The sequence below is a fragment of the Bemisia tabaci genome, chromosome 1 (genome assembly GCF_918797505.1).
Source record: "Bemisia tabaci chromosome 1, PGI_BMITA_v3".
Classification (NCBI taxonomy): Eukaryota; Metazoa; Arthropoda; class Insecta; order Hemiptera; family Aleyrodidae; genus Bemisia; species Bemisia tabaci.
The window spans coordinates 32,616,240-32,631,340 of record NC_092793.1 but is presented as its reverse complement, the minus strand read 5'-3'; the positions used below and the strand labels follow the sequence as shown (position 1 = coordinate 32,631,340).

The window sequence follows — 15,101 nt, the reverse complement described above, 5'->3', positions numbered from 1 at the left end:
GCCCTGCCATTATTATTCTACAAGTTAATTGTGGAGTGAGAATTTCATAATGTTTTCTATGAAATCTTCAAAATATAGTGATAAAAAATTTGCAACTACTACAAAATCGGCTCGCGAAGCGAGCCGCATGTCACTCGCGCAGCGAGTGACCGGGGGTCCAGGGGGCGTAGCCCCCGGCTAGACGTGACGGGCGCGCGAAGCGCGCCCATATTAGTATTACGCTCAGTTCACCAGGAGTTCTTCTCAAACATGAAATTCACAAAATCTTAGACACATGCAAATTCTCCATTCCTGATGGACATTGGGTCAGTTGAGCTGGTCACAGAATCGCTTTTAATTGATCACAATTTCTACTTTAAAAAAATTGACTTCAAATGCAATAATGCGCTGAATTTTCAGGCTTTTTGAACTTGAAATTCACTGACTTACTGAGCTACAGCGTATTTAAAAAAAAACTGAGGCACAGCTTTTTCTCCGATAGTATTTTTCTTAAAAGAAAGAAACTTGCTGAACTCAATTTCTCAGATTAATTACAATACACCTTCAAGAACAAATCAGATATATCATGTATAAATAGGAAAACTTTAAGAGAGAAAAAAATTACCCTATTGCTATGATTCTTCGAACTTCCGAGCTGCTCTTGCCATCTTTTGATACTTTTAGAATGAGTCTTATATGATTTCAGTTCTGCCATTGAATTTTCAAGGACCATAGATATATCGGGCACCACAACTGCAACGAGAGAAGAGAACATTAAATTAGCATAAGAATGCGCACGAATTGCAAATACATTAAAAGAGATAATAAAGCATTGTGTACACTTTCAAAGGAGCGTTAACCAAACGCACAAAAGCAAATGCGGTTACATACAAAACAAGTAGGGATTATGTACAGTTATTTTGTTTAGAACATAGAAGGAACAAACGCATCAACGTGAAGACGGAAAGAGTATACTTCTCTTCTCAACTGAGCTGAGATAAAAATTGATAAAATCCTGCTCAATCCAGGCACATTCTTTGAATTGCAATCAATATTTCATTCAACTTGCATACTAATTTTCGCTTCCTCATCCGAAATAAAATTAAAACCAAACTGTGAGCATACCTGAAAGCAAAAAAAATAATGAGTATTAGAACCAAAAAAAGGTACATGATAAATTAAAATGATCGAGGTAAGATGAAAGGAATGTATATTTGAAAACATTCGTTGTGGGTTTTCGTAGACAATCCGTAAATTTAAGAAGCCGGGAAGGCACAAGAACAATATTTGGATGTATTTCTGCCAAACGGAACCATATGCATTATGATGTTAGCCCTATTAAGCAAATATTCTTATGGGTCTCAGAGCTCATGTCTGAATGCACATCGTTCCGCTTGACAGAAATATGTCCATTTATTATTAGAGTTAAAATACTATCTTTTAAGTAGACAACTTTTAATTTGCTCGCATTCTAGTAGAAAACAAAAACATTTACCTTGGATGATGTCGCCTTGTTACACGTGATTAGCTATCTACTAGTCTCAACCACTTCAAGATAAGTTTTCTTATTGTACGCTTTTAAAGCCACCTCATTATTTCGAAAACGACGTTTTGACAACTTCAGTCTAAAACTGAGTTCGCAATGTTTAGTAAAAGCTTCTTTTCTACCACCAACACCGAGAAGAAAACACGGGTTTTCTACCGATACATGGTTTTGCATGGAAGGAAATCCGCGGTCTTAGCGGCACACGGTAATCTCGTCGTTTCAAAGACAAAATGACGTAACCTCAATCCAACATTGTAAAATTTCCGCTTGCGAAGTATATTTTTACTGACTAGTGTTCGACCTTTTCAATTGAAAATCTCACTGATTTTTATCCTGATTGTGCACAAAAATCAGCACTATTCTGGAAGCACCTAAGAAATCGCGGGGTCATATTCTTGTAAAAATTGTACTCTTCAAATAAAGTCTGCAATCTAGGAGTAAAGTTACGTTCTTTCGTCTGGGAAACAGCGATATGTGTTAGAGCTCTGTGGGCTGATTATTGAAATTGATTGACAACGCAATAGATGAAGAGAAAGTAGAGCGATTCGATTGGTGAGAGAGGGTGGTTGCAGGGTACAAAGGAGGTAGGTAATAGACTAAACTCACGAGAGATATTACAGTTGGAACATCATAACTTGATTTTTCCAAAGGTGTGAATTGGGCGCGTCCCACTCAGGAAAACTGATTTGACAGTATAGAAATTTCCAAAAAATTAGACATATTTTGACAGTTATACTACCAATCAAAAAATGCGTTTTTTTAATTAGTCTGTAAGTGTGATCCGAATATTCACGATATTTCATGTTTTACCCTCATGGCATACAGTGACAATGAAAAAATAAACGCATTTGAATAAATAACTCGTTTATTAATTAATTACAGCCGTTTTCTACAAAATAACCTTTAAAGAGCATACTTCTTCAGAGTAAGTATATGCGAAATGAAAATGGGGTATTTCATGAAAGAAGCATGATCATCATTCATAGACACGATGGACGGAATTTATACAGAGGAATCTACATCGAGTTTATTGATGCATTGCGTCTTTGTTCAAAGCTGTCCATATAGGTACACTCGATTGCTTAAATAATCTGCAGCTCTGATGCAGAATCTGTGGTTATTTTGTGCTATTGATGATTTGGGGAGGGGGGGGGGGTGTCAAAATAGAAAGAAGACCCACTAAGCGATTTCATCTACCGCATACCTATAAATTATATGACGGTCATCAAACGTTAACTGAAAATGAATTGACTTGGAGACTTCAACGAAAGGGTAAGAAAGTAGACTAAAGACGTTAGATGGGTTCGTGTGGTGCAGTTACTTTCACCGCTTCTATTCAAAATGACTGTACACGTTAAATGGACCTTTTTTTCGTAGTTTATTTAGTTTCTTTTCTTTTTATTTTGTGCTATTGACGATTGGGGTGGGGGGTGTCAAAATAGAAAGAAGATCCATTGAACGACCTCATCTACCGCATACCTATAAATTATATAACGGTCATCAAACGTTAAAAGAATATTTTAGTAGTGACTGTTCATGTTAACTGAAAATGAATTAATTTGGAGACTTCAACGAAAGGGTAAGAAAGTAGACTAAAGACGTTAGATGGGTTCGTGTGGTGCAGTTACTTTCACCGCTTCTATTCAAAGTGACTGTACACGTTAAATGGACCTTTTTTTCGCAGTTTATTTGGCTTCTTTTCTGTTTATTTTGTAACTTAGGAATCTACAGGCATCTACAGACATGAGTTTTCAACAAAGAGATTATTTTATTGTCAGCAGACATCAGGGGGACTTTGGCACATCCATGCTCCGGCTTTCAAATTTCCAGGGATTAAGGTCGAGTAGAATCTGTCTCTGCAGATCCACTCGACAGTTCCGTGAAAATGTGTCGCCTTCAGCAGGATTCGAACCCGGGACCTATTGGTCTAGCGTCAGACGCGCTGACCGAATCGACCATTTAAACATCGATACATAGAAAATTTGGTACATTCGATAACGTTATTATAAAAAATAACTGTCTCTACGATTCCCGAACGTAGATAGATGATTTTGTAAATGTGGTCGTTGGCACGGTCTCTTCCCGAGACACGCCTTCAATTCGCTGTTTAGTCGATTTTAGGGATATCCGTCAGCAGTTGAGAGTTTGCCACTCCGTGCTTCAAGATGAGATGCCTCTGTACATGGGCTTTCTGCTTGAAAACGGACTTGCATATGCCGCAAGGGAACCAGGGCTTCTCCAACACGTTCGGACACTCATAGGTTTGATGACGTCGCAGGTTTTGTTTGGTTGAGTACGACTTTACGGTGCACAACTCGCATGTGTACGGCGGCCCACTGCTCCGTTCCCCTCTCCTACTGGATGGACTCCTGGAACTGGAATCTCTCACAGCTTCAGAGTCGATGATAAAACTCACATCTGAAACTTAAGATGGTCACGGGGATGTGAATTTTTTTTTATTGTAATTTATTTGTTTGAAGAAAGGGATTAAGAGAATAAAATTAAAGAAGCAAAGGACAGAGGAGAAGGAAGTGAGGAACAGGACCCGAGAGGCGATCACGGGAAAAAGAGGTGGGGGTTAGGCAAGTCCAAGCTGTGTTAATTTCCAATTAATGGGGATAGTTAAATTAATAGTTAAATTCTCTTGAAGAGGGACTTCCCTGATTATTACATTAACTAATTTTTATAGTAAGAGAAGCTGCAGCCATTAAACCACTGATTGAGAAAGTTAGGAGTTGATTGTGATTGTTATGGAATCACACTTTGGGAGTCAAGCATGGTCATAAGCAGCCTAGCGTAAGACAAACTTCTTCACTGCTCATTACTTCACACATCACATCATTCACTTCTTATCTTCTATCAAGCGCTCAGCCGATAGGCAGCGCTTTTTGATTTCGACTTGCCTCTGAGTGCTAGTATACTAGTGCTAATGCGTTTAAATGGCGCACCAGCTCATCGATGTGTAGGCTTTTTGGGGGGGGGTCCATTTTTAAAATAAATAAAGCTGTGAAAACTGTATTTTATGCTTTTAACGTAATGCGCAGGTAGTTTCGATCGTTTGTCTATAAGAAAATTTCTTAGCGGTAGAGTGATTCTTATCGAAATTGATCGTTGAACTCGAATGATGCCTAAAAAAAACGCGCCTGATGAGCTCAACGGTGAGCTCATTTTCGGGAAACAAAATTACGCGTTTACGGTTTCCTTGGTAACCTTTGTTTGCTATCAGCTGATGTTTTATTTCCATTTCCCAGCCAAGTCGACGGAGTTTATACGCCCTTTCTTCATTAAATACATTTACGAACACCTGAGCGCTTTTCTAATACGACAGTATTAGAACTTTCCCGCTTGTTTTTTCATTGGAAAAGGAAGAAAATCTCTAGGAAGTATGTATTTAAATAGGTGTCGATAAAAATCCCCGAGCAAATAATTCCTGTTAATGGAAATAAAATAAATTCCAATACGCATAAACTGTAATTTATTAAACCTTTTTAACCATTGATTACAATTTAAGAAAAAATGTTAAAGACAAAAATTAAAACTGATCCTCTGAGAAAATAAGTAAACCATTCATTTACTTAATAAATTAAAAAGGCAAAACAATGGCAAATTGAAAGCATGACTAGATTAAACAAATGCTTATAACTTGTAATCAAACATTTGCAGTGAATGAATACAATTACTGGTAAAACAACAGTAATCGTTGTTACAAAGATAGTGATTTACCCTCAACAGGAGAAAACGGAGGGTGATCACAACTAGCGGCTACGTAAACGGTAGTTGCGAGAATTACTGTCAAAGATAAGAAAATCACCCAAGTAGTTGAGCAACCAATTAGTACGGTTATTGTTGCGACCATCGTGAGGTACCAGTGTACCTACCTATCGGCTCCTAAAAGAGATGGTATCTTACATGCGGTAATGGGTCAGAACAGGATCAGAGATAGGATAGATACTTATTCCTATCACAAGATATATGGTCATTCTCTTCCTACCTCTGTCCCGCCGAATGAGAAAATAAAACTCTAAACTTTTTTGTAAATTATTAACAAACAATCCGTTCAAACTTGCAAAGTTAGACGTCATTTAGTTACTTTATATTGTATCCAGGTGATTCATTGAATACCATAACTTAGGGCTTCGGAGCAGTCGACATGATATGACACAGGGTAATGCCCTCATGGCGATTTAGAGCCATTGGATGAAATTTGGGCGTTTCTCACTCCGTGCTGATATATTAGGTGCCTTTGAAGATGAGCTTTTCGCTTGAAAACAAAAGAGCAAATGCTGCACGGGAACTTGGGCTTCTCTACGACGTTGGGACATTCGTAGGTTTGATGACGCCACAAGTGAGCTTTCCGTTTGTACGATTTGTCCTGACAAAGGTCGCACTTGAAGGGGCGGTCTTCTTCATCTTCCCTCGGAAAAGTCTCGTCGTCATTCCTCGGCATTTCCAATTCTTCGAGCTCTATGAGAAATTCTGAAATACGCAAAGTCAGATATTAAAGGTCGGCAAAGAAACCTGCCCTCGCCGCAAATGAGTGTAGCGGAGGGTTTTCAGAGACAGGAAAATGTATAATTGGAGAAAATAAGATTAAAATCAGTACTCCCAAACAAAAGTCAAGGATTTTTAGGATTTTCTCACGATGGTCTTGGTATGGATGCAAAAACAACTGAAGAGTGGAAATTCAAAACATTTGGTAAACGTCATGCATGTGTTGCTAAGATTGTGCATTTTGTTCCTTACTATGAGAGAAGCTAAACGCCTTCGCTTTGTGGAATTCCATTACGAATTTTTCTCTATATTTTGACCTCATTTTTAGCACATCATTTATTGAATACTATTAACCCTTCGCGTAACCCTTCGCGTGAATCTTAAGAACCCTCTAGCGCAAGTCGGGTCAGACTGACCCGAAACTTGCAAAAACACCTGCCCCGCATATGGAGGACAAAACTTCGAGCGCGGGACCCGAATTTGAGGTCATGGATATGTGAGGTATTTGGATCACGCATCCGATAACTTCAGGTCCCATGCACGAAGTTTTTTTCTGCATGTACAAACGAGCTTTAGATACGTATTAGTCCAAAAATACATAAAAAAGAATCAGCTATCAAATTGAAAAAAGGACAAATGGAGCGTTAACACAGTCTAAAGTAAGAAGACGTATGTGGGTCTCGCTATTCAACCCTTCTCCCGAATCTGAGCTACAATTTATTAGCAGCAAAGAGCGAAGCATTGACAGTTCACGCCTCGAGCCAGCGCGCCTTCCATTTTACAGATGCAGCACGGACAACCATCAAGCACGAATAGTTGTATCTCTGCACCGTCATCAACGCAAGGTGAGGCGTCTCTCATTGTAGGAATTTGAGAAAAATTAATGTTAAATTTGCTCAGAATATGCTAAGATGTTCCCGAATAAATAATCCTGTTGGAGGAAAGGACAAAAATATGTTTTGAAGGCTCTTCAGCACCCTTGAGGTCGCACATCTAAAAATTAGTACTTTGACGAGAGTTATGTGTCGTGTCGGGGATTTTTTTTTTTTTTTTTTTTTTTAGGACTTCCCCTAGAAATCTTAATTACCCATCTCTTGCTTAAGCCGAAAGGTGGAGATTGCGATTTTTCCAAATCAATGCTAAGAGAAGATATTTCAATCTTACAAAGTAATTTATATGAAAAATTCATCAGTCAACATGGTTTCTACGAAACGTGTTTGCAACTCTACGATACGAAATAAAAATGCGCTTTGTGAGCGTAAATGAGTCTTTATTTCAGATCCTGTTATATGCTTCATTTAACTAGACAAGAACAAATTTAAGATCACTTAACCTTTATTCAGCTGTGCATTAAAAAGTTATTTTACAACTACTGCTGATAACTTGTGTCTTCCGTTTTGATCATTTCGATCTGGATTTCCTGCAGCTGTGGGCTGCGTTTGACTGTGGATGGACAGCCGAGCTTCGTTGATACTGAGCCGTGGGCGAGAGCCTTATGACACCTAAGTTGGTATCTGCGAGCGAAACTTAGTGCACACATGTCACAGGGAAACAGTGACTTTTCGAGGACGTTTTTGCATTCGTGGGTCTGGTGGCGCACCAAGCTGGATTTATTCTTGAAGCTCTTTTCTCGACAAAGGTCACATTTGAACGGCTTGGAGAAATCAATCATCCTTGATCCATTCAACGGTCTGTTGAGAGTGTAAAAACCTGAGAGCGAAAAATTAAAAAAGCATCGATTAGAACAAATCTAGGGACAAAGGCGATTTTGGTAAAGTAACTATCGAGATGATTCAATTCACACTGCGAATAATGTTCTAATTTCCCACTTGATAATTCCCGGATGAGAATTCTCGTTGAGTTAGTGTAACCTCAGGGGCAAGTAGTTAATAAATGCCTGGTAAGTGTAAGCTTCACGTCCATAATGATTTTTTCGAGATCAGGGAGTGAATTCGCTGTTTAAAGTGTGAACTACGCACGTTTATTCACCGATTTTTCTCTCACTAAGGAGTTAATTTTTGAAATTTGACGAATTCCATGTTTACGTGGAAACTACGAGGTAAACAAAACACGAGGATACGACCCTTGCCTTCGTTCATGAATTGGAGGAGATATGAGAAAATGATACTATCTGCTAAAAAAACATGTGTTTGAATAAGAAATGCCTCCCGATGACGTCACTAGGAGGTGCGTTTCCTTACTTTAAAATCCATTTACTTTTTTACTTTTTTCCTTATCAGAAAATTATAAAAAATACTCCAGAATCAGCTCTTTAGGAATAAAAAATTTGCGTGCAAATTCTCTATTGGAAATATAGATCTCAACGGCGAATGGGTCAGTTGCGCTGGTCACAGAATTGAATCAAAGAGAACGAAAACACACCAACTCGAAAAAATGAAAATAATCAAGACACACACAAAACTGCATATTATGTGAAGAAGTAAGTCTAAGAAAAATATTTTGGTGCCTAACTTAAGGAAACTCTAAATGTCCAAGTTGGAACAGATACAGTAACTTCAATGACCTTTATGAAAATTGTCTGTCCTTAGTGAAAAGTGAGCAATTTCGAGGTACCGAGTTGGTGCGTTTTCGTTCTCACTGATTCAATTCAATTTTGATGCTTGATTCTTTCAGATTAGCTAAAGACAATAAGATCCGTCCAAACAGCAACTTCCTACGTTGAATATTAACCGAGATATCACGCCTTGAAAATTCGATTTGTGAAGTCGTCCACCGCGGTTGTACATACCATGTTACGCACAACCGCGGTTGATGACGTCATATCGGGATTTTCAAGGCGTGATATTCTCGGTAAATTTGCAACGTAGAAAGTTGCTGTTTGGACAGATCTTATTATTTTTAGCTGATCCACAAGAATCAAGCATCTAAACACAATGAAGATGTTGCATGTGTGAGGAATTTACGATTTGACTATTGATTCTTCCGTAAAAGTTCGCGAGAAACACGATGGTGCCACTGGTTTTCTCTGAAATCAACTCCCAAGCTCAAAAACCGCTCTTAAGTTGAGGCCAAAATGGAGGGGATATCCCACGCTATCCTGAGATTCCACGTCTACATCAAGACAAACTTTCCATGCAAAGATAGGGAGCAATAAATTGATAGGGCTGCCACTTTCTTTGGGGACTCTAAAACTGAAAACACGGCAACCCTGCTAATGTCTTTGCTCCCTATCTTTACATGGAGAGTTTGTCTTGATGTAGAGGAGGACTCTCAGGGTAGGGTGGGATATCCCCTCCATTTTGGCCTCAACTTGAGAGCTCTTTTTGAGCTTGGGAGTTGATTTCAGAGAAAATCAGTGGCACCATCGTGTTTCTCGCGAACTTTTACGTAAGAATCAACAGTCAAATCGCAAATTCCTCACACATGCAACATCTCCATTCACATTCATTCGCGTGAGTCATGGTCAACTAGCGACTCACCTTAGAGTGGGATCTCGTCAGTGAGCTCGGGGGTAGCGGCGGAGGCGGCGTGGAGGCGGAAGACGTGGAGCTCGAGGTTGCACTTGCGGGTGAACTCCTTGCCGCAGACGGAGCAGGGGAAGACCGGTTTCTCGAGCACGTTAGTGCACTCGTACTTCTGGTGACGATAAAGCGACTCCCTCCGGGCGTAAGACTTGACGTGGCAGAGCTCGCACCAGAACGGCCGCGACGCCGATCGACCCCAGTTCCCCGAAGAACCCGGCTCCCCCGTATCCGAGGACGCTGGAAAACGAGGAATCCGTGTCAACTGAACACCCTTCTTCAGTACACTAAAAAAAAAAAACTCCGGCCGCGGGAGCCGAAATTACGGGCTATATAGACATACTGTCCGTTCCGGGCTCAAAAGCCGAAAATTCCGGCTGCTGGAGGCGTAGCTTCGATTGCTCCGGGTTCAGAGGCCGACGCTACGGCTCCAGCAGCCGGGATTTTCGGCCTTTGAGCCCGGAACGGACGGTATGTCTATATAGCTTGTAATTGCGGCTCCCACGGCCAGAGTTTTTTTTTTTTTCAGGGTAAACTGTTAAACAAAATCAGAGCGAAATGGGCCAGTTCTGCCGTGCTGAGGAAAAACGCCGTGTGAACATTCGTGAGTTGCAGGATTTCCTTCGATGAAATGTTCATTTTTGAGGAAAGCTATGAATATTTTTCCTTGAAATTTTCAGGACTTTTCGGTGAAAATGCGTGGCGAAATTATCTGAAAAATTGAGAGAAAGATATTTACAAATTTTTCCGAAAATTCGTGATTTACCAAAGGAAATTTGGCAGCGCCTGAAGGTTCATACGACGTTTTTCCTTAGCACGGCAGAGTTGCGCTGGTAACAGAATCGCGTTTTGATGCTTGATTCTTGCAGATAGGCTAAAACTAAGCAGATCTGTCCAAACGGCAACTATCTATGTTGAATAATAACCGAGAAATCGTCCTTTGAAAAGTCGGGTTTTTGACGGCATCCACCGCGGTAGTGTATAACATGATAAGTACTACCGCGGTGGATGACGTCATAAATCGAGTTTTTCAAGGCGCGATATTTCGGTCAATATTCAACGTAGAAAGTTTCTGTTAGGGCATATGTTATTATTTTTAGTTGATCTGCAAAAATAAAGTATAAAACGCGATTCTGTGATCCCCATTCAGAGTAGGCACGAAACTGGTTTCATACACCTAAAAAAAGTTTCGGTTTATGTCGACATACCGTTCGTATGTACCGAGCTCACAATCAGCGTCCAAAAGTTCCTGGTACTGAAGCCGTAGACTCGACTGCTCCGGTTGCTACAACCGGCACTTCCAGCCTCTGAACCCGGAATGCAGACGTTATGTCTCTATAACCTGTAAGTACGGCTTCCACGGCCGGAGTTTTTTTTTCAGTGTATTTAGATTTTTACAACTATCCATTAAGACAAACACATATTGTTATCCATTAAATTCTATCAATTTCTTTCATACGTGCTTGAGAGCCGATTTTTGAAATTGGTAGACAAATATATAGAAAAATTAGACAGAGAGATAATAGAGCAACCCTCTAGGTTAAAACAAAGGCACAGATACTTGAGAATTTCCTTGTTTATGATTAGTGGGAGTTACATTTTTTCGGTTACCAAATGGACTTGGTTGATCGATCAAGTTGGTAAAATTGATCGAAACCGTAGGTTACTCTTAAACGTCTGTAGATGAAAGAAGTATCCTGCTGAACTAATGTACTCTTCTTCGTCTCAATGTCACGCAGATGTTTCGACTTGTGCGTGCCTAGAGCGCAGAGAACTACGGTTCCGAATCCAGGTTTGATCCTGGCGGCACGCATCTGACTTTTATCATGGTTGCAAATTTTAAACCCAAAGATTTGGTCAATATAACTGGAGATTCTCAAAAATCTAACCCCGTCTGGTGGTGAAAGAAGGAACATCACAGAGAAGGAACCACGTCATAAGACGGGGGGAATGAGTTAGAGAATTATATTAAAGAAGATAACGAACAATTCTTTAATTTTAATCTACAAGATGTTTAAAAAAGGCTAACAGCGCCGAGAAAACAGTGACAAGTTAGAGGCTCAATGTGATATTTAATAAAGATCAATTTCGAATTGCAAAGTTGATAAAACAACAAACTTCCCTGACTTTTCGTCAAAATTCTCGGTCAAAATAACTATGAATGTAAAAATTGAACCCGTTTCTGCACCATTCTTGCTACAGCAAAAATTCCTAACTTTTTCTGTCTTTGGCAAAAGGCATATTCCTCCTAAGCCCAAGTTTGTTGGCATTTTTGTAAAAACAAATAAACGATAACTATACCGCGATTCACGCCGTGACACTGCACATAGACGTATTTATGCTAAAAGGGACGGCAACATAGTTCCTTTTACCATAAATAGGTTCATACACTGGGAAAAAAACACATTGGATCCAGAGTCCAGACTCTTGAAAACATTGATAAGAAAAGATACTCTTGATTCAATCGGATTTTTGCTTGAATCAAAACGAAATCCGCTCAAATTAAGAGGCTTGGTTCTTGATTTAAGCTAGATTCTGATTGAATCAAGAGTACTTTTTCTTGTCGATGTTTTTAAGAGTCTGGACTCTAGATCCAATGTGTTTTTTTTCCAGTGTATAAACAAGGGGACAAACTATTGAAAAATCCCTCAACATGGAGCAGATTCTCTGCATTTTCCCAGACCCTTGGTGCCGTATAATTTTGCACAAACCAGAGGATTCTGAGGCTTCGGAAAACTACTCGGACTTGGTGACGCAGTGCATGTAGGAGAGGTGTCGCTCCAAGAGGTAATTGCGAGTGAAGTCCTTGCCGCAGATGGGGCAAGGGAAGGCAAGCTTTTCCAGGACGTAGGTGCACTCGTACTTTTGGTGTCGAACCAAGGACATCTTGAAGGCGTAGGATTTCTGGCACAGGTCGCAGCGGAAAGGCTTCACTCTGGACTGGAGATGCCCGAAATCCTGGCTCGAGCAAGAATCGTCAGCAATCGCGAGCGCTGAAAAACGAAAATTCTCTGCGTGTTACAAAAATGCCACCAACTTACCAAGCACAAGGTAGTAATCATATATGGATTGCATTTTGCAAAGAGAAACCAGGAGCATTGCAATGTTGCTAAGATTGTGCAACTTCGTTCATTGCAATATAACTATTAAAATCCTGGAAAAATATGAAATTTTCATGGTAACTTCTGTCTTAAATTTACAGTTTTTAGCGAGTAAAATATAAACTGTTTATAGATAATCAGGTTACCCTTCAAAGACAAAAGAAGTTGCACAATCTTAGCAGCATTGCAATGCTCCTGGTTGCTTTTTGCAAAATGCAATCCATATAATCCTAGCCAAGGTGACGTTATTGCACTGCATTAAGCATAGTGAGAATGCACTGCGTAATGCAGTGTAATAACGCCATATTGGCTGGGATCGTACGATCACTACCTTAAACGTGTTCACTGGTGCGTCTACGTCTACCCGTACATGTTCTTTGTAACTAACTTCCATTCCAACCCGATATAGTTCTATTATTTAGTAGCTTCTGCATCTGCATCAGCAATCTGTCGATAGTAATTGGTGAATCAATTTGCGATTGATGCTATTTAATACGAGACATTTCAGTAACGAGAAAAACATGAACGCGTTTGGCCATGTCCGCGTCGAATGACGAGGCATCATATCAATCCATCTCAAATTCTCAACTGAAGAAACCACGATACATGACATATTTCTTTTCCTGGGCCAAAACAAAATGCATATTGCCCTTCTATAGTTCTATCCCTTTTTTGACACTATTTGGTACACTGGAAAAAAAAACACATCGGATCTAGAGTCCAGACTCTTAAAAACATCGACAAAAAAAATACTCTTGATTCAATCAGATTTAAGCTTAAATCCAGAACCAAGCCTCTTAATTTGAGCGGATTTCCTTTTGATTTAAGCTTAAATCTGATTGAATCAAGAGTCCTTTTTCTTGTCAATGTTTTCAAGGGTCTGGACTCTAGATCCAATGTGTTTTTTTTCCCAGTGTAAGCGGAAAGTATTTTTTTCTAAAATGAGGCCAACTACGGCAAAAAATGAAATGAAAGCTTAGGAGTTTTGTTATAAAGTAGTACCACGAGTCTATCAGTGCGTATCTTATCTATCACGTCTATCAGTACGTAAGGAACTTTCATTACAAAAAACAATTCAGCGATCAACACCAATAATTAAGTAGAGACTTCGGGAAAATAAATAAAACGAAAGGATTATAAAAAAATATGCTGATTTATTTAACATAAAGTTTTAATAATATTTATTTTTGGACATAGTTTTCTTTCGAAAGAAAAAATATTGCTAAAAAGAAAACACTTACCAATATCAAGCTCATGTGTTATTATTGCAATTTTTCATAGAGAGGAGGGGGCTTGTTATAGTACGGAAGGATTTAGTAAAGCATACAGGGTGAGTTAAAAACCACTATAATGTAAATTTAGCTTGTACTTTCTTTTCATTCAGTGTAAAACTACACAAAAATCGCAATTTATGATTACAAAATGTATACATGTAAAATGTATGAGGAAAAAATTGGAATGCAATAACTTTCTCACTCTGTACGAATGTTTGTTTTAACATAAAGTATCACAGAGTTTTTTCACAGCCGTAGTAGCTTGCTAGCAGTGACAATGCTCGGAGGTGGCAACACTGAGTTTCGTACATTTAAATGCGTAAAATTATCGATACCCGTCTCAATGGAGAGCTTCACCTCATACTCGATTTGAATGCAGGATAAAAATCAGTGTTGCTAACTTTTGAGAGTCACTACTGCTTTCCAAAGCTACTTGTAAATAACTAAAGGGGATAAAATCATTGGGTCACTAGACGAGGTAAGAATTAAATTACTAATTTACATATTTCCTTTTCAGAAGTTTACTTGGGGAGTGATTCACCAAACGGGAAAATCTGAGATAAGCCCCTTCGAGAAATATTAACATACATACATCGATCAAATAAAACACAAATACATCAATCAAATAAAACACAAATCAGATGATTGACGCAGTCGTACAGTTAGTGTTTACATATAAATACGTATGGCATCCCTATATGTAGAAGTTAATTCCTAAACTTTCTTTGGTTAAATCATTCTCCAAGTAAAATTTTGAATAAAGAATATAGAAGAGAGTGTTATAGTTTTCATCTTTTCTACAGTACCACATTCATAAATAAGACCAAAGTAGGCGAAATCAGTGTGCGCAGAAACGCAACAATGGACGTCATCCACCATGTTTTTGAAAAGGGACGTTAAACGTTAATATTTACTAGATTTATTATAATAATACTGCACGTTAAAGTCAATAGGAATGATTTTAGTGAGGAAATTGAAACCATTTGCTAATGTTAAAAGAATGATTATCCTTACATAAATAGACTCACTCGGGATGAAAATAAAAATCGAAATCGATATATCGAGTAGCCTATCGATTGAAACCGATGTACAGTGAAATTCGAATGACGTTGCTCAAATGTTGGTGCATTCTTTCACAATTTTGACGGTAACGACGTCATTTTGGATATTTTTCGTTGTTTCAATCCTTGAAATCGAACAAATAAATTTTTGAACGAATCAACTTTGC

General features: G+C 38.9%; 1 protein-coding gene across 3 annotated transcripts in view; it reads right to left on the bottom strand.

Annotated features, from left to right (window-relative positions):
• The window catches only part of LOC109037149 (uncharacterized), a 549,607-nt gene that overhangs the window by 61,934 nt on the left and 472,572 nt on the right, over positions 1 to 15,101 (bottom strand). For 2 of the 3 annotated variants that reach the window (XR_011899772.1, XR_011899773.1), the window contains exon 5: positions 605 to 732. The exons of the other annotated variant lie outside the window; for it this stretch is intronic. The gene's annotated coding sequence lies outside the window, so the exon portion shown is untranslated. The remainder of the gene's footprint in view (positions 1 to 604; positions 733 to 15,101) is intronic. 3 annotated transcript variants of the gene reach the window in all.